The 27,625-nt window shown below is 42.5% G+C and overlaps 1 long non-coding RNA gene across 1 annotated transcript in view; it reads left to right on the plus strand.

Annotated features, from left to right (window-relative positions):
• Positions 1–265: 265 nt before the first annotated feature.
• The window catches only part of LOC126984294 (uncharacterized), a 65,942-nt gene continuing 38,582 nt past the window's right edge, over positions 266–27,625 (plus strand). The window contains exon 1 of the long non-coding RNA XR_007736549.1: positions 266–450. This is a non-coding gene — a long non-coding RNA (uncharacterized LOC126984294). The remainder of the gene's footprint in view (positions 451–27,625) is intronic.

Here is a 27,625-nt window from a genome sequence, read left to right on the forward strand (position 1 = left end):
CAAATTGTTCCTAATAAATAAATTAATGAATAAGAAAAAAAAAACATATATATATATATATATATATATATATATATATATATATATATATATATATATATATATATATATATATATATATATATATATATATATATTTCCCCTCTCTTTCCCGGCTGTACGATAATTTGGGTGTAAATACCATAATTTTGAGTACACTGCACGATAATTCTCTGCTGCGAGGATGGCAACCCTGCGCCCCACAGCTTCACTCTTGCCTCCACCGCGGCAGAAAGAGGACGTACGGTCGATCAGTTCTCTTGCACGCCGCCTACCCTCACTCTCGCGCCGGTTTATAGGTGAAGGGAAGTAAAGTGAGACTAGACTAGACTACGAGTGATAACCAAAGGAACTAACACATTGAGACTCTACCTGCGTCCTGAACCCCTTGTGCTCCCCGTGTGTCTTAAGGTAATTAATAGTACGTAGCTGTTGCGTCGTGTTGCATCTTTTATGCTCAATAATAATTATTATGGTCAGTCATTCTGTGGCAAGAAAGTAGAGGGTCACATGGGGAGTAAGGTCTCATATTGTAAGTTTAAAGTAAAGAAAGTATGGAAAGACGATTGTGTGCTGTGATTCCTTCATCTCGTATAATGTCTTCTGTGGTATTTCGATTATAAATGGCCTCAATGCAAAAGATAGAAAAGAGTGATTTAGGATAATAAAGCTTTTCGTGTGTTGCGCAAGCACTGAAAGCTACAGTGCTATGAGGAAATACACTTTATGTTCCTGTTCTTTTCTGATTTTTTATTTTTTATTTTATTTTGCATTTCAAACCATTATGACGATTATTAATTTTGATTCTAAGCGAAAAAGATGAAAGGCGAGTCGTGGTGTTAGTGTCTAATAATTATATGAGTGGCTAAAGTAAAGAAAGCAAATGTAACGCTGAAAGAGTCGGTCTTCTGCTACCCCTTCCTGCTGATAGAATCCAAGTCATTCTAAAATGATGCTGAGTGGCAAAACGGAGTGACTGTCTAATATATGGGATTTTGAAAGCAAAGAAGGTGGAATCTTTTCATTATTGCCGTTTTATATTTTCGGTGTTTTATTTTCATCTATTGATAGATTTAGGCTATTGCGAACGTTTTGAGATATCATTGTTGTTCAGATAAACGGTGACTCGCTAGGAAGTCTTACGGCTTGGCCCGCGGTGTTATCGATACCTGTGTATTGGCGATACCTGTGTAGAGAGACAAAGATACGGATCTTCAAGACCCTTGTGCTCCCTGTCTTACTTTATGGCTCTGAGATATGGACACAAATAGGGACTTGGAGAGGCAGATTGATGCCTTTGGTAATAATGTCTATGAAAAATTCATGGGATATCGCTGGAATGACTTGGTGTCAAACCAGCGACATATATTATTACCTGCATAGTCCGTCAACGCCAACTCCGGCTGTACGGGCACGTTACCCATAAACTGATCCTGCTCATCGGGTTGTCTCTGTAAGAGACAAACCTGACTGGAGGAGGCCAAGGGGAAGCCCACAGAGTTCGTGCATTGAGCAAGCCGATATATACTGCCAGGAGGTACTCAGGATGGGAAGGGGGCCTGCATGGAGATTTACCCGGAGGGATCCCCACGCTTTGCGTCGTAGGATGGGGCAATGCGCCTCCCGGCATATGCCCCCACTGGTTGTTTGAATTGGGTAGGAAATGGTTTTATCCATGCGCCAATATATCGTTTCTTACATAACAGATTGCTCCTCTACTGTCACATGTATTTTGTAATTACATTTAAACCTCCCGGTAAATGATAGGAATGAGTTTAGACGCCGTGGGTTGCTAAACTGCATAGCCTAATCCGTCTCCAGTTACAACAACGGCGCAGTACGGAACCTATCGCAGGTATTTATTGTGAAAAAAAACAAGTCTAACCAAACAATCTGACCTAACCGACCTACGTAAACTAATAAGTATCCTAACCTAAATATATTGCATGGTCATATTGTGGCTGCTATTCATTTGCACAACATATGACGCCTCATAATATCCTAAAAAAAGGTTAAAAATAACCAATGAAAGATTTAAAAAATACCGAAAAATATTAGGAAACGGCAAGAAAGGAAAGAAATACTCAAAGAAAGCTACTATGGGTTTCACTGGCCGTGTTACACTGTTTTTCGCAAATAATTCCTAAACAAATTGTCGGATCAGTATGGTATTTCAACACCAAGCCTTTTACACCCCTACATAATTTATGGCCCACATATCATATTGCTATATGCGTTTACGAAGGAGTTTACTCTTGTATATTAAGCCGAAGCCAGGAGGTCACGTCTACACTTTCAGAGGACGCGTCCCCACCCCCCAAACACCCCCACCACCCTCCCATATTTCCCCCCTCCATCCTCCTTTCGTATCCCTCCCCGTCTCCTCCTTACCCTCCCCTCCCCTCATTACTCAATTTCCTGCCTCTTCCATTATGTTATACCGTTTACTTTATGTACTGTACTTATAGCTACATATGTCATATAGGTATGCATCTAAGTAATGCAGTGTGTGCAGCTTTCAATATTACTTAACATGTAACGTGGGAGTACTGCAAGCTTTCATGGAGGCAAAACGTATATCACGTTGTTCATTACTGTATAACATCATGTTTACGCAAATGTAGTAGGAGGCAAATGTGCTGTACGTAGGTCCTATGGCCAGCCGAATGAACACGCTCTATTTGTATTACCTGTGGCCTTGACTTTCTTGTAATAACTTGTTCTTCTTTAGAACATAGTGTATTTATCACACAACATGGTCAAGTTGACATTATATTATTTTGTTGACTTGTGTCGTTTATAACCACAGGGTTCCATATAAATTGCACAATTGTTCTTCTTTGCATCACTGCATCTTTGTTTATTGATGCCTAATGGTAATAATGGCGTTGTAGCTTTATCAAGTACATTTGAGGCAATAAATATACAAAATATGCTGTGGGATATTATGAAGTTACTGTATGTTATACATTGTATTATTTTATGAAATGAAAGTATTATGATCGATGGCGAAGAACAAATGCCGTCCTGCATCCACGTGGGCAATGGAGCAACATGCCTGACATCGTTGATGGTTGTTGTGCTTGTGCCTCGGTCCTCAATGCAGGACGTTAAGTCACTTCGTTCACGCCACCCCGGTCGTGGCGTGACATGACGTATCACTCACTGATTTCATGCTATCAGAGTAGGCGGAGCCCACTACTTTTTTAGTAGAGCATCTTAGTAACTACTATCACCGCCCCAGACGCCAAACAAGGTAGCAAAACCATTCTAATATTTACTCCGAATGTATTCCGTACCAATGTACGTGATGGTATGTAGTACCATACCTCCCTATCACGTACACGTGTGCGGGACGGTGATAAAGGGGTTAAGGGAGACGGGGAGGGGGTGGGTGAGGTATAAGGGTAGAGAGGGAATAGTCTGGGGGTTGGTAGGGGTGTAGGCGGGGCTAGACGAGTACCCCACATTCGTTCGAATGTGCATACGACCTTAGTGACCATGCCTGGCTTCGGCTTAATATACAGGAGTAAACTCCTTCGTAAACACATATAGCAATATGCTATGTGGGCCATAAATTATGTAGGGGTGTAAAAGGCTTGGTGTTGAAATACCATACTGATCCGACAATTTGTTTAGGAATTATTTGCGAAAAACAGTGTAACACGGCCAGTGAAACCCATAGTAGTGTGTTGTTAACAGTGATAGGTGAGCTGTTCCTTGTTATATCCGATTCAAAGCTACTATCCATATCAGACCCTATGACATACCGTTTTTCGCAAATATCTTTCAAACGAAGACTCTGATTAGCATGGGGCTTTGGTACAGATTGTTTCACACTCTCCGCTAATTTTTGACGCCATTGTGCATTGCCAGATGCGGTTAATTATGGCGTTTACTCTTGACTGATGGTAAAACTTGCGTGAGCCACTTACACATTCAAACAGGTGAGGCGTGACGTATTTGTGACGTGTATCCACCACCTACCTCCACTCCTGGCTTCCCTTACTCCCATCCCTCCCTTTACCTCCCTCCTACCCTCCTCCTTCTCCCCCGCACTCTCTCCCCCCGCCCTCTTTCTCCCCCATACCTGCCCCTCCCCCCTCTCTCTCTCTCTCTCTCTCTCTCTCTCTCTCTCTCTCTGGACAAAGTGAGTTCATCCACAGGGACGGATTGCACCTGTCTCCCATTAAATTATGACAACTGCACATCTTTGCTTATACAATGGCTATATGTCTGCTCTTGGTGTCTAAAAGTAGTTTTTTTTTATATTAAATAATCTAAATATGATGTCAGAAATGTGATTTATTGATAATCACTATACGATGTGGAAACTATGAAAAACTAAAAGTAATATAAAACATTTTTAGTATCCTCAAGATATGAAATGTCGATGATATGATGGATGAATATTTTGCACAAACCGTCAACAATATCTAAGCATCATTAGCAATTTCATGCTCGTAAGTCATCATGAAAATAGGCATTATAATTGTAACTACAAGCCACAAAGGTATGTGTTACAAGAATTATTCCGTATTATGTTATCGTTATACGAATTATCAACATACAAATACCATTAACTATGGTTGCAACACTACCCAGTGTTGTGTATTTCACCGTAGTTAGTTATATTTTTTTTCTTGCAGGTGTATGGTTGGGTACTAACCACTATGCGATATATTTATAAATCGAGTAGGGAATGGAAGTGCCATGATGAGTGCAACGAAGACCGAAGTAACATGAACACGGAATCGCGGTAGAAAAAAAAAAATGCCAAGAAAATGGAACGGACTGATATCAACAGTTTGCAACCGTTTGCAATGCAATTGTATGGGGCAATGGACCCAATTGCATGTACAGTCGCGATATGAAGTGATGTCGCCGCTCTCAAAATGTTTCGTACGGGAGCATTTGAAGGTAACGGAAGTGATGTGTACTTAGTGTTTATGTTATAATGTTCCCTTTTAATGATAATCCATAATACGTTGTGATGTAAAACACGGTAAAATAACAGTAGTACCTGAATTACAATTATACATTCATTTGCTTTAAAAAATCCAACTGCGAATGTCATGTATTGTCTTCAGTACTGAAGACAACCTTGAAATGATTTAGCTCACGTCGTGTGCTTATCTTTGCAAAACAGTTGTTATACGTTGTTCAGATTTAGGCGATATATATATATATATATATATATATATATATATATATATATATATATATATATATATATATATATATATATATATATATATATATATATATATATATATATATATATATATATATATATATATATATATATATATATAATATATTCTGGGTCATTCCATGAACTGTCTTCTGCAGTTATTAATACACACGCACAGTAAGACACGAAGCGAATGGACAGTTACTGACATTACTTTGCGTTTTATTGATTAAGAAACGGTCAAATAATAAGGTTTCACATTAAACACCTTTTATTCACTATGATGGCTTCTTATCATAAGCATAGGCACTGAAATATATAGTAACATTGCTCAGTAACGGTGATGAATGAAGAATGCTTTCACAGGTAGGGTTGCCATAATTATCTTAACTATCAAAATTCCGGACGCCTCTACGAACACTCGACTATAGCATAATATTTGGCAACGCTGCGATTAGCCTACCCGCCCGACCACCACCTCCATTTCAAAGCCATATATTCTTATTTCCCCACCTTCCTCGATTATTCTATGGCACTTATAAGCTGTGGACATGCTCCACTGATCACCTCCAAGCATTAGAAGTCTACATGAAGCTTTTGTCATCGTTATATTGACCAAGAAAGGCAATGATGTTTGCGATCGGCGGCAAAGAGTGAGGAGCTTGGAGTTACAAAACACGACTATCCTGAAGCTATTTATTCTTATTTTTCCATCTCCCACTATCCCTCGGTAGTTATAGGCTGTGGGCATCTTCCCTTGATCACTATCATTCATTAAAAGTCCACGGAAATCTTTTGTTATCGTTATGTTGACCACGAAAGGCAAAGAGTGAGTCGATCAGGGCTGAATAATAGGTATGGTGCGCGGGGGATGACGTCATCATCATATGAGAGTATAAATTAAATCAATTACGCCATCCTAATTTAGGATATCGACTAATTATGCATATCCTATATATTGTGAATATGTTAGATTTATTGTTGTCAACAATGATCATGAAAAGAAAATTTTACTTTCTGTTTGAGTAATATGTCGATATTTGAACTTCATTTGACTTGTTCCTTGCTGAACGAAAACACTTTGTGTGAAAATATTTCGACTACTCTTCGTAAGACATCACTGAATATTTATTTTCTATTTTTTTTTCTAGCTTCTAAAATATATTTAGTTATGATGAAGATACAGGAAAATAATGGTACTCATAAAAATATATAACGATACTTGCGTGATCGAAAATAAACGTACACGGCAACATCACTTCATATCGCGACTGTACCTCCATGAACTGTGTGAGCTAAAGCTATTTTACACCCATAGACTTGAAATAGCCATGAAAAGAGAGAAGAAACGGAAATAACAATAAGATGTACCTGTATTGTCTAAGCCAGATCCGCTCCTTGCATCTGCTTCCCAATCAAGTAATCAAAAGAGGCAGTCTCATTCTAATACTTGACTGGTACATAGCAAATACTTTGCGATTGGTGCATGAATTGGTTGCAAACTGGTCAACTAAAAATTAGACAAATGGTATACCAAGGAACAAATGAAAGTTTGGAATGGGTTCAAATATCACACTGTGCACATGAAAGACAATGTGATGAGATAACGACTGTCTACATCGATTGATGCAACTTCTGACCCTTTCGCCATATAAAACCGCTATCATCGCTCATGGTGACTAACATACATATTCGCTAATTCAAGTGCTTCAAGTGATTCCTCCAAGTTTCATCTGCAGAATGTTAGTTTCTCTGAAGCAATGCAAATGTTCTTCAAGTATGTTAAATATGCTATTTTTCAACAATATGCTTTTCGGGCTCTTCAAAGTCTTCTAATGGACTATAAAGAAATACTGAGTAACTTTTGCTTGGCTCCCAATGTGATAAAATTGAACACGATGAAAGATATGGTGAAGTTTCGGTACCAGATTGGGTTCCATGTTCGACCCCTGAAAAATCTTAGTTCATACGTGTATGACACGTCAGGTGATGGAAGTTATGTTGAAGCTGCTGTCAACTGCTGGGACATAAGTAATGAACATATCAAAATTGTAGGAAAACGCATCAAAACTCAGGCAGATACTTCACCAGTTATAAGATCCTTTACAACCTGCTTTGATCTAATACTGAGGCAATACTGCGATGTACTTTTTTCCTGTTCTGCTGTGCCAAGTTCCCTGCTGTTGCCTGGGTCAGAGAGTGTGTTGTGTGTTGTCTCAAGGACGTGCAAGAAGGCTGGAGTGTGATACATTTGTTCTGCTGATGGGTGCCTTTGTTGTCGAGCTCAGACAGACTACATACTTATAGATAGGATCAGAGCGAGATTACAAGACACACACGAGATTTCGCCCATACCATTCATATATTAAAAAAGAAAGTTATGACTGCTACTACTGTTACTGTTGATAAAAAAAAAAGAAGATAATATTAATAGTAAAAACGATAGCAATGAATATCAATAGCAACAATAACAGTAACAACTAAAAACAGCAATAACGAAACCAGCAATAATAATAATAATAATAATAATAATAATAATAATAATAATAATAATAATAATAATAATGATAGTAACAACAAAACAACAGTGTCTAATTATAACGAAGTGCAGTCGTTTGTTTGCAGTCATTCAGAATCATGAGAATCAAATACGACATGGATAAACTAAGCAACCAAAAATGTCTCTCTCTCTCTCTCTCTCTCTCTCTCTCTGCTTGACTGTTCTTCATTTTTCTTCACTTCTCTTTACATTTTTTTCGTTCTTCCCGTCTCTCTCTCTCTCTCTCTCTCTCTCTCTCTCTCTCTCTCTCTCTCTCTCTCTCTCTCTCATTTGCTCAGGTCGCCCTACCGCTCCAGCAGCAGACAAAATGCATCTGTTTGTCATGCCGTTTCTATTATTTCTCCCCTAAAATCGTTCTATTTTCTAACCCTTATTTTCATTCGTTTTGCCTGACATTTTGACATCAAACGAGAATGATTAACAAAAACTATTGCAAAGTGAGTAAAGATCTGACGTAAAACATCAAATAAATCGAGGTTTATTGCAGAGCACAGCCGGTTTCAAAATATTGCGGACTAAATGGATTTTTGCTGGTGCATGGGCCTGCTAGAGACGACCGTGAATGGCGAGGTGGCCTGAACCTATAGTCCAAGAGTAATAGCACCAAATAAGGCCAAACCCCGAACAAATTATAAAAAGTCCCCAGAAATCCTGCTCATGCTTAATTAAGCGGAAATCCAGGATGGCGTCCAAAATGGCGTCACTTTGGTATTTCCTCACATAACAAGTTACAGGCATGATAGAAATGCAAACAGGGTGGCTAAATATAGGTTTTCAAGCACAGGAAGTTCAATAAAACCATTATTTTAAAGATAAATTTACATTTTGATAGGGAAACACGACTCCAGCAAGACTGTTGGCTGGACATAAATGAAAATATAAATCGGCCTTCCATTTATCTCCACAATTCTATTTTTGCATTTATTTTTGCATTTATAATCATACAGGAACCTTAACTCCGTCATTTGAACAATGACAAAATTATTATACAACCTTGTGAAAGAAATGCAGCAACATGAAAATGTAAGTTTGTTCAATAAACATCTTAATATTAGACATATCATATTCACACCAAGCATACACTGTATTACAAAAAACTACACACAGAATCAATTGAAACCCGCCATTACAGTAAGGGAAATTATTAAAAGGGGAAAACAAATGAAAACAAATATATATAAAAAAGAAACAAAGAGAAAAAAACAAACTGGAAAACAACAATTTATACATGTAAATACACACATGAATGCATAACCATAATATGTATGTATGCATATATATATATATATATATATATATATATATATATATATATATATATATATATATATATATATATATATATATATATATATATATATATATATATATATATATATATATATATATATATATATATATATATATATATATATATATATATATATATCAGAGAGAGAGAGAGAGAGAGAGAGAGAGAGAGAGAGAGAGAGAGGTACAAATTTGAAAGTTCACAATTTGGAATGCTTGCAAAGTAGCCTTAAACCTCGATATTTAATATTACATGTAGTTATCACCCTCTACATCACTGTCTGGAGAAACTGATCGAGGCTCGTCACATTCTCCATCTACATCTAGCAGTGACGGAGCTGGTGCCACATTGTTGCAGGTCTAGCCGTTGCATTTTTTTTACGTGCCAGCATATAGCGCCAGTAGGCTTTCTTGAGGGGCCTGGATGGTGGTCGGCCCCAGTCTGTCATGGCGCAGGCAAGTGTTTTATAGTGACGCCATATTTTCTTGGCTCATGCTACCCCCCCCCCCCCCCCCCCGAGCTCGTTCTTGATTCACTTGGACGGTTTCCTCTAGAGTCCGTGTTGATGGGTGGTCTTCAGGACAGCATGTGGGTAGTCTTAAGCCCCGTTCACACTGTGCCGACTCTGGGCCAAGACAACCCACGACTCTAGGGTACACGAGGTCTTGGGTGTTGATGTGAAAGGGAAGGGTCGGGCATGTCTTGAAAGAGGTCTTGAGACTGCTGTGCAGACGTTGTAACGGGAGTCTGGAGTCGTGAGGGGTAGCGCCAAAAAGTATTCCATGCTAAACTTTCACGACAAGATTCGGCAAGAGTCTGGACCAACCGTCACTTCCGGTTGAGGTCTGAGGGAGGTCTGGGGCAGTCGTGACGACTGTCGTCAACAGTCTTGTCTTGTCTTGAGACAGTCGTGACGACTGTCGGGCCCATTTTTCAAATTTTTACCGTTTCCTGTCGGCACAGTCGTCTGTGCCGACTACTTAAGAATGATGAGGGACTGTCGTGACGAGTCTTCGCCTAATGAAGGACGTTCGTGACGACTGTCGGCTCAGAAATATTGGCTAACACTGCCGCCATCAAGAAATTTATATTTTAATCTTGCAATTCACAAGCACAATAACAAATTCTGGGCATGGTTACGATTCGCTGGCACAAACTTGGGAGCCACACAGTACGCATGCACGCACTCCTTTTGCTTCGATCTCTCTTGTGTTGAATGACACAACTAGGGTTGCCACCCTGAGGTCAGAAAAATGTGGAATGCAGCATCTCACTCTTCAATACGGAATGGATTCGTATTTAAAGGAACGGGTGGCAACTCTAAAATTTCTCGAGCATGCAATGAGTGATAGCCGCAGCACGCTGCTGGTGGAGGCAAGAGGGAGGGGGGATGGACGTTACGTCGCGTATTTTACACGTATTTTAGGACGAGCCTTTGATAAATTTTACGGACTGGTTTTGTGATTCAACCTAAAAATGCGCTCACTACAATTTTAAAATACTGAATTTTATCTGCTTGACCATTCAAATAATAAAATACCGTACGGAACAAATGCCGTTCCGTATTGGTTCAAAACGGAACGATACATTTCATCCTCGAATACAGAGCGATTCCGTATTTTAAGGAACGGCAAGGCTACCGCCAAGACAGTCGCGAAGACGGTCAGGAATACCGTCGGCCAACTCCTTGACAACTGTCGGCCAACTAGTCGGCCAACCAGTTGAAAGACAATTTGGAAGGCTGTCATCAAGACCGCCAAGACTGTCGGCCAATCGGTCGGCAGATTCGTGGTTGTCATAGACATGGCGCCATTTCAAAACTTGACCGTTGAGACTCGTCTTGAGACTAGTTGGCAGCATCCCGCAGACATTCTGCCAACTAGTTGGCCGAATGTCCCAGACAGTCGGCAATCACGGTAGCCCACACCAAGACTCCAAAAAATTATTGGAGCGTGGGAGCCGACTTGTCAAGTACAGTAGTCGCTGGGTAGTCTTGGCCCAGATTCGGCACAGTGTGAACGGGGCTTTAAGCCACTCGGCGGTGACTGAAAAATCCCAGGTAGTAGCGGCGGATTCGAACCCGCGTCGTCCATCACGCTAACCACTCTGCCACCGCCTGCCCTTAGTGCATACGTTTGATCAGTCCACCCCAAGCCTTCTACAACCGCATGACACACCACATCCATCTGCTCTGCAGCAGCACGAGACCATGTTTCGCAGAGTGTCAGGGGCTATGGGCTGATCTGTTTCAATGGGAGTGAGGTTGTTTTCTCTGTCTCCATCCCCACTCTGTTGGCTCCATGACATTCCCCATCCACTCCTGAACTGTTATGTATGCTCTGAAGGAATGCTGCTTAGCTGCAGCACTTGTTGGCCTCAGTGTTGACAGCTGAAAGGCTGATGCAAGAGAGGTTCTGCTAATTGCCTTTTTGTGGGCAATGCATCGGAACTTGTCCAGCGAAGCACATTTGCTGCTAGCTCCATATAGCTTCAGGAGGAAGCTTTCACCTGCCTCTTGCACTTGCTGGTGAGTGCTCCCAATACTGTTGAAGATGTGAAGAAGACCATACCCTTTCTTCTTATGTACCAGGTTGAATGCCTTGCGCTTCCCCTGGCGATACAGTGCGACACAGTATCGGAACCAGCTATTGCATGGAGCACCATCAGATAAGAACTTCTGTTGCCAATGTTGTCTTGAATGTCACGAATCCTGTACAGTCTTCTGGAGTTCTTCCGACTCAACATGTACACGTCCATGTTCGTAGTTGCTTGAGCCACCAGCATTGCAAGAATACTGGTGGCTGTACCAGCAACAACTACAGGTTTCCGTGACTCTGCTAAGGATAGAGCTGTTGATACAATCAGGGCATCGACATCAGCCTTGGCCTGCTTTACTAAAATGCCTGACTGACACAAATGACACTAAGCATTTGTATTAGTTGCTCCTTATTGTGACCATTGGCCAGAAATGCAGCCTGAAAAGTAGTGGTTTGCATGTTATGGTCAAACAAAATGTTACTAGATGTGGCTTTCTTTATTCGCCCCTGTTGCTCAGCTGCCTTTGTAGAGAGTGTGGTATAACCATCAAATACAACAGTAGTGAGTGTTTCATAGTGTTTCATGGCATAGGATACATAACTGTGGCACACGTCTTTGTAGTCAGATTGTTGTGGCTGAACGGATAGCGAGACGGCCCCGCGTTCAGGAGGACGCGAGTTCAATCCCCGACCGGTGCCACCAAGCTGGGATTTTTCAGCCGCCGCCGAGTGGCTTAAAACTACCCACATGCTGTCCAAAAGACCACCTATCAACCCGGACTCTAGATTCTAGGATTAAAGATGAGCTCCGGGAGGGCAGCATGAGCCAATGCAAGATGGCGCCACTATAAACACTCGCCTGCGCCAGAACGGGCTGGTCCGACCATCAGGCCCCACCGGGAAGAAGCCTTGGACCGACCATCAGGATCCACCGGGAAGAAGCCTACCGGTGCAATAGGCCTAAACGTAAAAAAAAAAAAAACGACTTCAGGAGTGTACCTAGGGCACTCTTGTTTGGCTTTCGCATGACACCATCATGAAACGGGTAAAAAGATTGAGGGGCAAGCTCATATGCCACAAACTCTTCCAAGTCAGAGCTTGACTTCAAGACAGTTGATTCTGTTGAAGAACAGATCAGGATTAACGACTGTGTTTTTACCCCTGACAGTGATGTTATTGTGCTTATCACTAATTGTCTTCACCTTGTCGCTTCGGTGCAGCATATCCTCTGTGAAGCTTTTTCCAGCTATCTTGAAGGCTGCAGCAAGACCAGTGTTCACTGCATCATCACAGTTGACTGAGGTATATGCTACAACCCCAGTAGCAATTGACACCAGATGGTCTGGTTGATAACCAACGAATTGCTGATGTATCTGCATGTGAACTGATAACTGTGCATCTACACCACACCTTTATATTCGTCTTAGCTTTGGTTTCGTTTCAGATTCTCACTTTGGCTTCTAATTAATGGTTTAATCGACATCCACATGCCTCAAAACCTTTATTTTGACACTTTTTTTTGTATTTCTGTCATGTCTGAAATAGAGATATGGGAAACTAATCAACTGGCGGCCATCTTGGATTTCTACTGAAGCATAAGCAGGATTTCCGGGGACTTCCAGTATGTTAATCAGGACAATTTTCTGAACATATCCTGCAATTCTCAGCTTGTTTATAATTTGTTCGGGGTTAAACCTATTACTCCTGGACTATTAAAACCCCTTTGCTTCGTTACCCGCTACCTATGATCCTTGCTTTCCTAGAAACAACTTCATTACCCCTCACTCTCTCTCTCTCTCTCTCTCTCTCTCTCTCTCTCTCTCTCTCTCTCTCTCTCTCTCTCTCTCTTATGTCACCCTTTTGATGTGTGTGTGTGTGTGTGTGTGTGTGAGAGAGAGAGAGAGAGAGAGAGAGAGAGAGAGAGAGAGAGAGAGAGAGAGGATGGGGTCTTGGAATTAAAAAATGCATTTGTGTCCTGTTATTTTTTTAAGCTTCACAAAGCAAGGGTCGCCACAGCCACGACCTTACCTGAGCGTTCGTCTGGTAACGCATCAATTGACTCTTTACTACTTGACATTTGCACGTACGGGCACAGTTTGTGAATTGTTTTTAGAGGAATAAACATGGTACGTTTATGTACCAGTAAAAATAGCAACGATCGACTTCTTTTGTTCGGTTGCGCATCATATGACCTTAATTTGTTGGTCGTGTTGACATAATTGCTAATATAACGCGTTCACAGCTATTGAATAAGTATCATATGAATATGTAATAGTAATGGTCTATAAGTCACATGACCACAACTTTCCCTACCAGTTGTCTGGTAACGTATCATACAACTCTTTTTCACTAGTTTACGCAGTTACAGGTATTGTTCATAGACCATGGATTGTGAGGAGCTTTTGAATAAGCATGAAAACCTTACATAGCAATATTATACTAAGCTCAACAGCATTCCAACCACACCTGGGTTCGTCAGATAAAACATCATACTATGTAACGATGCTCGGAATAGGAGTTCAGAGATGTTGAATAAGTATCGGAGATTTCTGTAATAGTAAAAGTCGAATGAAAACAATAGACATACACCTAAGCTTACCAAGTGTCTGGTAAGCATCTCTGACGACATTTTTTACTCTCATGGCGGTACAGGAGTTCTTTGCAAAGTGCGTTCAGGAGAGCCTTTCACTATGTAATGGAAGCTCATGTAACTGTACTGGACTAGACTCAAGAAACCATGACCATTATGAGCGATTCTGTTATCACATCATATGGTGGTTTTCGTCACACGAATGAGTCTGTAAAGCTCGATCAGATGAGATATTGAACATATAAGTTCCCATTACTTTATCATAATTAGAACTCCAAACCGCTTCGATTCCTCACCCGTGCACTCAGATTCTAGTGTTCGAAGAAAGTGCTTAGAGGTAAGTTTATGTTGGGGTAGACAAGACCTGTGGAGAAATGAATCGAACGTTTGCCGGTGCACTGTGGAGAACACTGACATCGGATAGAGTGGAAAACGTTCGGAAATTCCTCTTCGTCATCAGTTGACTAGTAATGGTAAAAGAAGATGGTGACGAACAAGCATAAGAAGTTAATGTAATAGTATTAGACTAATCTCACCTATCATGAAGCCACACCTTTCCTGAGAACGTGCTTGGATATGCATTAAGTGACTTTATATAAATTTATTCTTGCTTGAGTGACAAATCTGTCAATGAAGCAAGAATAAATTCTTCATCGTTCTTTGATGGCATTTGAAGGAGCATATATTTATGCATTAGCACTAGAGTAAACTCCGTAATATTATTTGTTTAGGTGCTGCCCTTAACGCCGGTAGGCGCTCTTGAGTTGCCTCTTTGACGGCCCAAGCCCGTTAGTGGCGCAGACGAATTTTGTTTATAGTGGGTGCCGTGATGAATGGCACCTTCTTAGCCAATGTTGTTCCCCGATGTTCTTCGTGAATAAACTCGCTGAAGTTATAGTTAAATGAAGCTCTGATATCGGAAGTTTTTCGAGAGACATATGTGGACAATTTGCCCTGTTGCAATGGTTTCAGCCTAATAGGTCGGTTGAACGGACTTTAATGAGAAACCAACTTCCATTTTGTAGGCAACTAGATCCACGTTTTTTTCTAAAAGGCGACATATTTTAGAGATAGGGGGTTTATATTTGTCTCACTTTGTGGATTTTTAATAATGTGTTTATTTATTTATTATTATTATGTTTTAGGTGCAGCCTGTAGCGCCGGTAGGTTTTCTTGAGGGATGTCTTAGACGACCCCAGTCCGTTAGTGGCTCCGGTGAATTTTAATTATAATGGCTACCGTGATATATGACTTGCTTGGTCCATGGGGCCACCCAGTACTCCTTTTGACCAAAGTCGCTAATGTTAGGGTTGATTGAAGATCTGGGCAGCAAATGGGTAATCTGCCACTCGATGGTTGGAAATTGTCAGCGTACGTAGGTGGAACTCGAACTTAGGTCCCAGGGGTCACCACTCCCGCACGCTGACCACAAGGCCACAACCTCCCCAGAGCTGCCAGGCTTGGTAGACTTTTGAACGAATCAGTCCATACTATCTGGTAAACTCTGGAAAACTATGCAGCACGTGTCCCTACACCGCTGAATTGATACTGATCCGCAAAATATGTAACACTCAGAGAGATGAACCTTTCTGGCCCTGAGAGTAAAGACTTCATCAAATAAGTACCTCATCGCAGGATATATCAACCTGCTCAACTCATGAACTATGCGGGCGTCCCTTGGCCTCCTCCACTCGAAATTGTCTCCTACAGAAACAATCCGGTGAGCAGGGTCGACTTCTTTGTACTTCGTAATATGCCCATAAAGCCAGAGTTGTCGTTCACGGACTATTCAGATATAGGACTCGAATCAGTCTCACCGGCCGGCTTGACATATAGGCCTCTTTCACACGAGGCCACCGGTGGCTGTCACCGGTGACCGCCATGTTACCTCCCATAATTTTCAATGGCGCCTTTCATACGAGGTCACTGCGGTTGCCCGGTGGCGTCACCCACAGTGGGCGCCACTCACTAAAAAACATTGTTTTCAATGGGAGGGTTCATGCGGACCCACCGGTGGCCGCCACTTTCGTTCTCTGGAAGCTCAGGTGTGTTGAAATATGGTGTTGATAAATTGTGTCTACTGTATTTTCAAGCGTTCGGAATGTTCCGAGGTCAGGTCACTCAGGTGAGGCCAAAAAGCTCCTCAAACGAAGGATTGCTCATAGAAAGGAAATAACAAAAAATCGTCGATACATAAATCACTGTAAAGTGTATGATACAAACCGCTGCCCATCCTAGATAACAATATTTCATGGACATGCATTCTTCTGCTTTTAGGGCGTCTCTTCATTTCCTTGGGCAGCAAAGCAAAGAGAAGAAATGTAGTGCGACGACTATGCCTGATGAACGAGCCTCCCATAACCCACTTAGCCAGTGGGGTACCTCTTTGGCCGACTCGGTAAGGAGTGGCCCTCCCGTCACGCTGGTCGCGGGTTCAATCCCTGGCAGCCGGGGAATACCCTCTCCTTGTGATTAATTTATCGTGTGTTTAGATACACGCAGAGGACGTGTGGGACTGAGGGAGTAATATAACAAAGAGAATAGAAAATCTTTTCATTAACCTGGTGGCATACTGGTGGCATCCTCTCCTGCGATTTTGTTGAGTTTACCCGAAGGGGTATAACAGGTAGAGTGATGGCCTATGCTTTCCGAGGTTGAAAGAAAGTGGGAAGTGTTGGAGGTATGTCTCTACGGGGACATTGTGAAATAGTGCATCAAAATGGGTCACTGTCTAAAGGTCTCAACACAGAAATTAATCTACATAGGGGGGGAAGCCGTGTAGTGCGGCGACTATGCCTGATGAAGGAGCCTCCCATAACCCACGTAGACAGTGGGGTACCTCTTTGGCCGACTCGGTAAGGAGTGGCTCTCCCGTCACGCTGGTCGCGGGTTCAATTCCAGGCAGCCGGGGAATACCCTCTCCTTGTTGTGATTAATTTTTCGTGTGTTTCGATACACGCAGAGGACGTGTGGGACTGAGGGAGTAATAGAAAAAGAGAATAGAAAATCTCTTCATTAAAGAAGCTCCTCGTTTGACTCCATTCGTGCAACTGACAGCCATGTTAGGGACCGTCACAAATCGATGGAGGTCACTAGTTACTTGCAGTTACCTGGCCATTTCATATTGGAGTAACCAGTAGTAGTCACCGGTGATGGCTACAGGTGGCCTTGGGTGAAAGATGCCTTAGTCATTCCAGTGATGTCCCATGATTTTTCGTAGGCACTTATTACCAAAGGCATCAATCTGCCTCTTCAAATCAATATTCAATGTTCATGTAACACGTCACGGTTTCATAGGGTGGACAAGGCGACGCTCCCCATTGGGGTATGCCTCCATCATTTAACTGACTGATGTAACTCACAGCCGTAAGATAAGAAAGGAAGTGCAAGGAACCTGAATACCCGGATCTTTGTACTTCTGCACAGGTATGGACAACGTCAAAAACAAAATCAATGACCTTGGTATTGTCAACAGTAGCTGCACAATGACCTCATCCACAACTGTGCCTAATATTCAGTCCATGCAAGTGTTGAAAAGTGATGGGGCAAGATTCACCCCTGTTTCACTCCCGTGTTCAAGGGAAAGAAACAACCGCCCCCTCCCCCCACACACAATTTACGAGGGCAGACCTGTTTGGATGAGTATTGCAGCGCACTCAATCACCCTGAATTATATCGTTTTTTCCCCTTTTCATGAACAACCGTTTTCTCCATTGCAAATGCCGCACCCTGGGGGGGGGGGGAGGCGTCCTTCGTCTTAATCCTCCCAGATGTTTGTCGTGTGTGACGTCCCCGAATGGTTGGGAGACGGAACCGATGCCGTAGTCGTGTTCTACAGCGAGCATCACAGCTCTTGGTCCCTTATTAACGTCAAGGCATGCGACCTCATTTGGCTCGGAGAGGTCAATCGGCTAGTCTGTGTTACCACGAGACCAAGCGGCCACCACTGTGTCGGGTTGGGGCTGCGTGTACTCTTCTGCTGCCCCTGGGGCTGTTGGGCTTATCCACTGCTTTGATAGGTCTGAGGGGGGGGGGGGGGGGAGTACCCCTGCCCAGCCAGTCACACCCACCCCCTTTTCCGGGGGACCACCAGGGGGGTGCAAATGAGACATGAGCTCGAGCCAGGCCCTGACCTAATGACTGGACTTTACTCTGGAACTGAGAGTACTGTGAAATGTGGGGGAGGCTTTTCCGACTTCTTCCCTGTTAATGCTGGGGTGAAGCAAGGGCGCGTCCTTGCTCTATCACTTTTCAACACTTGCTCGGACTTGGTAATAGGCAAAGTTGCTGATCAAAGTCATTGTGGAGCATCTGTTAGCAGCATCAAGGTTATTGACCTTGTGTTTGTTGAGGCTGTACTTCTCACGGAATCGCGGAAGTCCTGTTGTCTTTCGAAGTGCTGCATCAGGAGGCGAAGCCTCTGGGACTGAAGGTCTCCTTGGCCAAATCGAAGGTCCTGTTGTTTGGATGGCTGCTGGGTGACACTTCATGCATGTGGTGAGGATGTTGAGGTCACCAAAAGTTTCACATACATTTTTTTTTTACATCTCAGCCTATAGCACCGGTAGCCTTCTTCAGGGGCCTAGCTGGTGGTCGGCCCAAGCCCGTTGTGGCACAGGCATTATTTTATAGTGGCGCCAGTTATGCTTGGCTCATGCTGCCCCCCGGAACTCATTTTCTTATTCACTTTGACGGTTTCTTCTAGAGTCCGGGTTGATGGGTGGTCTTCAGGACAGCATGTGGGTAGTCTTAGGCCACTCGGCGGTGACTGAAAAATCCCAGGTGGTAGCGTGGGGATTCGAATCGACGTTCTCCATGGCGTGATGAATGCTGGCCCAGCACGCTAGCCACTCAGCCACCGCCTACCTTGGTAGTGTAGAGCATAACAATGGCGGGTCTTACCAGGAAGTCACTCAACGGATTGGCCTGGCCCATGGTGTTAGGGACCCGCTCAACAAGAGTATTATGTGGTGTCGATATTTATGCAGGCTGATAAAGATTCGAATATTTAAGTCGCTTCTGCTCCCTGTCTCACTGTATCGTTGTGAGACATGGACTCTGAATAGTGACTTGGAGAGGGGTGACGGTGCCTTTGGTAAAAAGTGCCATCGTAGGATCATGGGGTATGGGTGGGATGACCTTTTGTCGAGCCGGCGACTAAGCAATGAATTTGAATCGAGGATGTTACCAATCTTAGTCCGTGAACGCCAACTTCTGCTATATGGGCACGTGGCGCGCCTCCCATATGTCAATCCTGCTCATAGGGTTGTTTCTTTACGAGACAACAAAGAGTGAGGGGACCAAGAAGATGCTCACGTAACTCATGGTTGCGGCAAGTCAACTGATCCTGCCAAAATGGCCCTGGATAGATAGGGCAGCTGCATGGAAGCTTGCTCAGGGGAACCGTCGGGAGTGGAGGCAGCAGGTAAGTGAAGCGACGCGCCCCAGGGCGTATGCTTTCCGTTAGTTAGTTAATCAATCCCAGAGTACAGGCCAGGTAACGGTTCTTGCAAGAATCTCACGGAATCGAAGGAGCAACCAGAATGCCTTTCGAAGCATTTAATCAAAAGTCTCCTTGAGATCGACATAGGCTGCAAGCAACCTCTGTGCAAACTCGCGTCGGAGCTCCATCAGTCCACAAACGCTAGAATAGCCTGATCCCGGACGATACAGGCCTCTGCAGCTTCAATAGTTGGTTGCAAATCCGTAGGAGCAATAAAGTGGCAATCACCTTTTTTTTGTTACGTTTCGGCCTATGGTGCCGGTAGACTTTCATGGTGGGACCTGATGGTAGGCCTCAGCCCTCTGTGGCGCAGGCAATTGTTTATAGTCGCGCCATCCTGCTTGAGGAGCCCATCTTTGATCCGATCTTGTAGAGAGCGAATCTAGATTCCGGGTTAATAGGTGGTCTTCAGGGCAGCATGTAGGTAGTCTTGGGCCACTCGGCGGTTACTGAAAAATACCAGCTTGTGGCGGCGGGCGGGACGAAAACCCTGAACGCTCACCGGCACGCCAACCACTCAGCTACCGCCTTCCCTGGTACCTGGCACGCTAAGCAATGTAATACCAGGATAGTTAATGCAGTCCTGACGGCAAGGCAATTGAGATTCCATGAAACCCTAGGGTTGTTGGTGGTAGCGAGTGTTCTAAGTGCTAATCGGTTCACGGATAGAGAAAGTCATATCCGCCAGGGTTACTTTATTTGGACAAACTTACAGAGGTCATCGACATAGACAAGACACTAAGAAAAGGTGTTTGTTTGTGTATGCGTTTATGTGAATGTTGTGAAGTGTGGGTGACATTTAAGTGTTGGTGTATATGTGGAACTATGTGTATAATTTGACAATAGAAGGACGAAGACAGACAGTGGAAGATAAACGAGGACAAGGAAAGTTAAACATTCAAGACGCTACAAGACAGAGGGAGTAAAGGCTCGACGATGAACATTAAACATGAAAACACAGAATCTTAAGTCTTTCTTTGCAGTACCCCATTTTCTTGTCACTGAGGGGAAGGAACACGGAATTCGAGCGGTGACTGCTACAGATTACTCCCCCCCAGTGACGAGGAAAGAGGAACGAAATCTTCCCTGGTGCTGGGGCGCTGTGGCAGACGGTGATGCGTTGCGCTGAGTAGCGTTGTGCGATGAGTTGCGCTGAGTAGAGTTGTGTTGAGGTGCGCGGTAAGTTGCGCTGAGTAGAGTTGCGTTGTTGCGCGCGGTAAGTTGCGTTGAGTAGAGTTGAAGAGAGTTCAGCTACGGTGAGTCGAGCTGGGGTGAGTAGTGTAGTGACAACAGCTACGGTGAGTCGAGCTGAGTGAGTAGTGTAGTGACAACAGCTACGGTAAGTCGAGCTGGAGTGAGTAGTGCAGTGACAACAGCTACGGTGAGTCGAGCTGAGTGAGTATTGTAGTGACAACAGCTACGGTAAGTCGAGCTGGAGTGAGTAGTGCAATGACAACAGCTACGGTGAGTCGAGCTGAGTGAGTAGTGTAGTGACAACAGCTACGGTAAGTCGAGCTGAGTGAGTAGTGCAATGACAACAGCTACGGTGAGTCGAGCTGAGTGAGTAGTGCAGTGACAACAGCTACGGTAAGTCGAGCTGAAGTGAGTAGTGCAATGACAACTATTTTTATTAGAGGGTGAAAAGGTGTATAGATCATTCCATATTTCGCTCACATCGCGTTTTATCGATAGTTTGGTTATACCACCATGTTCATGAGACTCTTATTTATGGAATTAAATGGATTAGGTCAGCAGCGACTCAATATTTTCTGCAAGTATCAGCTATTTATGTAAAAGTGGTATAAACATATCACACGCGTTAAATCACTTATACTCGTCATTATTTCTTTACTTTTAATTTTACAAAGTTTTGACAAGCATATTTAGGATCCACAATCACTGCTGCGTTTAACATGGTTAACTAAATCTGGCTGTCTTGTATAAGAGGTGAGCTTAGGTAAATAGTTTATAAACATTTATCACCAAGAGCACGTGCGAGTGACGCCTCCACTACAACGCATTGACAAAGTAAGCCAGCCAATCAGGGCGAGAGCCGAGAGGGGAGAGCAGCCAATCAAGTGCCGCGTAACAAATGCTGATTTTGCACCAGATGAACACTTGGTTTAAACATACTTTTTTAAAGGTCCTCTCTTTCTTAAATTCATCTCCTCTTATAGCTTATTTAAGTCTCAACCTGTTTCCCTTCCTCTTTGCTTCACCCCCTATCATAGCTTAAATCATTGCTTCATTTTGCCTCTTCCTTCCCCTATCTCCCATAATTGACTAGTTTCTCTTTATTCCTTGTTCTTTCATGCCCCTTCTCTGAGCCAAGTCCATCTTCCACACGTCTTGTGGATTCACGTTGCGACCCAGCCTCTCCGTTATACGAGTCAGCGGGTGTAAGTGATCAGCCATCAAAAAAGAGATAGTGGCCACTGCATGGAGCGTGGCTCCTTTCCGGGCACAATAAAGCATTTAATGGCCTATTAACCTCCAGCTGTGCGCGCTGCTACCACAAAACGAACAATTAAGATGCCCGAGCAGATGCAAGAAGACAGACAGATTAATAACCAACCAACATTAAATTAAACTATTAGATGAGCAAATAATTACTTGAATGAAACATGGCGCTTAACACATAAGAAAACATATGAAAAAGAGTAACAAGAAATTTTAAAAAATCCTGAATGAATGAGTAGATACAATGGGAATAAGGAAAACCAGTAAACAGGGTATCAATTACATAAAAACAAATTATGTACCTCAAAGTTATCCGGGAAACACAACAACTCTTCTTGTTGATTTTTTTTTTCAGGAAGTTAATCAGTCCAATATCATAATCACATAAAAAGTGATTTGTACTCAAAAAATGATCTCAGGCGATATTAAAAGGAGAGATGGGATTTTTCTCAGCCACCGCCGAGTGGCCTAAGACTACCCACTTGCTGTCCAGAAGACCACCTTTCAACACGGACTCTAGATTCTAGGATTAAAGATGAGCTCCGGGGGGCAGCATGAGCCAATGCAAGATGGCGCCACTATAAACACTTGCCTCCGCCACAACGGGCTGTGCCATACCATCATGCCCCTTCAAAATAAGCCTACAGGCGCCATAGGCGAAGATGTAAATTATATATATATATATATATATATATATATATATATATATATATATATATATATATATATATATAATTCTCTCTCTCTCTCTCTCTCTCTCTCTCTCTCTCTCTATATATATATATATATATATATATATATATATATATATATATATATATATATATATACAGTCGGCTATAGAGAGTAGTGACACACTGTCCAGTAAGTTTCGTTCAGAAAGCGACATCTGGCAACCCCTCCACGCAACATGAAAATTATTATATCATATCGAAATCGTACTGTTGTGGTGATTGGTGGTCACAGGTGCACTCTACATAATTTTAAGATAGATATTTATCAAAAGTGCCGGTCGCTAACGCTTAATAAATATTTTTTCTTTAGGCTCTGTCGCTACATTTTGACACGAGCTTTTAGTTTCGTTCAAATTTAGTCAAGAGCAACTCTAAGTTGTTTATCAAACTATGATACATTTAAAAATACACTGCACTTATTTGGGGAGATTGTTATGCCTTTTAATTAAAAACAAAAAATTCCTGACAGCCGAGATCTTGTTCTTTATAAAAAAAAATGTATACGTAATAATAGGCTATAAACGTTCACATGATGGCGTCGTCGACCGCGGGCCTTGGCTGGAGCAGCGGTATTCTATTAAAGCCCTTATGTCCGCAGGCACTGCAGTTGAGCTGTCACGTCAGTGGCTGTGGAAACGTATAATTTTTAATACCTAAAAAAATAAGAGAGAGAGAGAGAGAGAGAGAGAGAGAGAGAGAGGGCGAGAGGCTAGGTGGGGACGGGAGACATGGCCATCAGCGACAAGGGGTCAGCTAGTCAGCGACACACACACACACACACACACACACACACACACACACACACACGTATATATACTTAGATATTACGTAATCTTCACGGAGAAATAATGTTATATTTTTGATGATCTGAATTGTCTTTGAGGCTTTATAGTGACGGGAATTAAGGCTGCGAGTTATACAGACCTTCAAGCGTATTTGCTGTATGATGGTAAGGAGCATTAGTCACTGCCTGCCTCTGTGAAGGACAGCATTGCACACGGTATTTTCAAAGTTTAATAAGAAAAAAGTGTTTCAGACTGTTCGTGATGTTTTACCTCGCCATCATCATCATCATCATGTAGAAGACATTCGTTATTGCATTTCTAAATTGAAGTCATGTAATCTGGTATATTTCTAACTACATTATATTATAATATAATATTATACACTGTTATAATTTCACGGTCACACACACACGGTACACACTGAAACGCGTCACTAACATCGCCAGTGAATGCGCCACCGTGGTATAGTTGCCAAATACCGCCACCAGCCTAAACATTCTGAAAACCGTGACACTACTCTCTATCGTCGACTGTACAATCGTGGGACACAAGGGATGACACACTGTCCAATGAGTTTCGTTCACTGACCCCGACTTAAAAATATATACACCGCATGGAAAGAGGCTAATGTTCAGATATGTCGCTACATACACACTCTCCATAATTTATTAGATATGAATTTGTCAGTTGTGCACACTGATAACAAGTTTTTAATTCGCGGACGAAAATGTCTCTTTTTACACTTCGTTCAAATTTAGTCAGGGACAGTAAAATTGTTTACAACGCTATTATGCATTTGAATAAATGTTGTATTCATTCCTGCAACGTCCTCGTTAAGAAATTACGAAGAAAACATTGATAACGTGCACAAATATTCTGATATGGTCTAGAAATATATAATGATACCATCATTTAACTCTCGCTTGGCAATGTTATGCAATGACGTCATTGACCATGCCAGCCGGCATATTTAGGAAACTAGTAGGCTATTATGAATTGAATTGAAATACAAAGCTATTATTTTGCATTTAAGAATAATAAGCGATTCGGTTGCATTTATGAAACTAGGCTATTACTTTGCATTTACGAATACTAAGTTATTATTATGCATTTAAGAAAAGTAGGCTACTATTTTGCAGTGACTTTTTTTTTTCTTAAGAAAAATTAATCTCTCTCTCTCTCTCTCTCTCTCTCTCTCTCTCTCTCTCTCTCTCTCTCTCTCTCCAGAATGCACACTGACGACCAAAGCCAAGCAAGTATTTAGCTTATGGAATGAAGGAAATCTTATTACAGATCGTGCACTAGTGGAAACAAGAGCATTTATAACATATTTTTTTAAAGAAACATAATCGTCGTGCAGTTGATGCTATATATATATATATATATATATATATATATATATATATATATATATATATATATATATAATATATATATATATATATATATATATATATATATATATATATATATATATATATATATGACCCACTCTCCCTTCGCTGAAATCTCCATCCTAGGAGATTTCAATGTTCACCACCAGCTTTGGCTTTCATCCTCTTTCACTGACCAGCCTGGTGAACAAGCCTACAGCTTTGCTATCCTCAACGATCTAGAGCAGTTGATCCAGCACCCTACACGTATTCCCGACCGTCTTGGAGACAGGCCAAACATTCTTGATCTCTTCCTTACCTCAAATCCTTCTGCTTACTCTGTCAAACTGTTCTCTCCGTTGGGCTTTTCCGATCACAACCTTATTTCTTTATCCTGTCCTATCGCTCCTGTACACCCTCTAGACCCACCGAAGAGGCGATGCTTCTGGCATTTTGCTTCAGCTCTGTGGGACGACCTGAGGATGTACTTTTCCGATTTCCCGTGGAATGATTATTGCTTCCAGGAGCGAGAGCCCTCTGTATGTGCTCAGCGCATCACAGAGATGATTGTCTCTGGAATGGAGGCATACATTCCACGTACTTTCTCTACTCCTCACGCTAAAAAGCTTTGGTTTAATCACGCTTGTTCTCGTGCTGTCAATGATAGAGAGGCAGCTAACAAAAGGTATCAGAGCCTTCGAACTAATGCTAACCATGAACTTTACATTTCTGCCCGGAATCATGCCAAATCTATTCTCCGACTAACCAAAAACTCTTTCATCAATAGAAAATGCCAAAACCTTGCTTTCTCTAACTCTTCCCGTGACTTCTGGCATCTAGTCAAAAACATCTCCTCCAACTTCTTCATCTTTCCCTCCACTCCTCAGTCCTGACGGCAACACTGCCGTCTCATCTATCTCTAAGGTTGAACTCTTCTCTCAAACTTTTTCTAAAAACTCCACAGTGGACGATTCTGGGCATATTCCTCCTACTCATCCCCCCTCTGACTCTTTTATGCCTGTTATAAAGATTCTTCAAAATTATGTTTTCTGTGCCCTCTCTGGCCTCAATCCTCAGAAGGCTTATGGACCTGATAGAGTGCCTCCTATTGTCCTTAAAAACTGCGCCTCCGTGCTGTCACCCTGCCTGGTCAAAATCGTTCGCCTCTGCTTGTCAACATCTACCTTTCCCTCCTGCTGGAAGTATGCCTTCATACAGCCTCTGTCTAAGAAGGGTGACCGTTCCAGTCCCTCATACTACCGTCCTATAGCTTTACTTTCTTGTCTATCTAAAGCTTTTGAATCAATCCTTAACCGGAAGATTCAAAAGGAACTTTCCACTTCTGAACTTCTATTTGATCGCCAGTATGGGTTCCGCAAGGGGCGTTCTACTGGTGATCTCCTTGCCTTCCTAACTGATTCATGGTCATCCTCTCTTAGCCGTTTCGGTGAAACCTTTGCTATTGCGCTGGACATATTAAAAGCATTTGATAGGGTCTGGCACAAATCTTTGCTCTCCAAACTACCTGCCTACGGTTTCTATCCTTCTCTCTGTTCCTTTATCTCCAGTTTCCTTTCTGATCGTTCTATTTCTGCTGTGGTAGACGGTCACTGTTCTTCCCCTAAACCTTTCAACAGTGGTGTCCCACAGGGTTCTGTCCTATCTCCCACTCTCTTTTATGTTGTTCATTGCTGATCTTCTTTCCAAAACGAACTGTCCTATCCATTCTTACGCCGATGACTCCACTCTGCATTACTCAACTTCTTTTAATAGAAGACCCACCCTACAGGAACTTAACGATTCAAGGCTGGAGGCAACATAACGCTTAGTCCCAGACCTTACTATTATTTCCGATTGGGGCAAGAGAAACCTGATGTCCTTCAACGCCTCAAAAACACAGTTTCTCCACCTATCCACTCGACACAATCTTCCAAACAACTATCCCCTATTCTTTGACAACACTCAGCTATCACCTTCTTTAACATTAAACATCCTCGGTCTATCCTTAACTCAAAATCTCAACTGGAAACTTCGTATCTCATCTCTTACTAAATCAGCTTCCTCGAGGCTGGGCGTTCTGTGCCATCTCCGCCAGTTCTCCCCCGCACAGTTGCTATCCATTTACAGGGGCATTGTCCGCCCTCGTATGGAGTATGCATCTCACGTGTGGGGGGGCTCCACTCATACAGCTCTCCTTGACAGAGTGGAGTCAATGGCTCTTCGTCTCATCAGCTCTCCTCCTCATACTGATAGTCTTCTACCTCTCAAATTCCGCCGCCATGTTGCCTCTCTTTCTATCTTCTATCGATATTTTCATGCTGACTGCTCTTCTGAACTTGCTAACTGTATGCCGCTGCACACGACTGTCTACTCATGCTCATCCCTATAATATCCAAACCCCTTATGCAAGAGTCAACCAGCATCTTCACTCTTTCATCCCTCACGCTGGTAAACTCTGGAACAATCTTTCTTCATCTGTATTTCCTGCTGCCTACGACTTGAACTCTTTCAAGAGGAGGGTATCAGGACACCTCTCCTCCCGAAATTGACCTTTGTTTC

This window comes from Eriocheir sinensis, chromosome 5 (assembly GCF_024679095.1).
Source record: "Eriocheir sinensis breed Jianghai 21 chromosome 5, ASM2467909v1, whole genome shotgun sequence".
Classification (NCBI taxonomy): Eukaryota; Metazoa; Arthropoda; class Malacostraca; order Decapoda; family Varunidae; genus Eriocheir; species Eriocheir sinensis.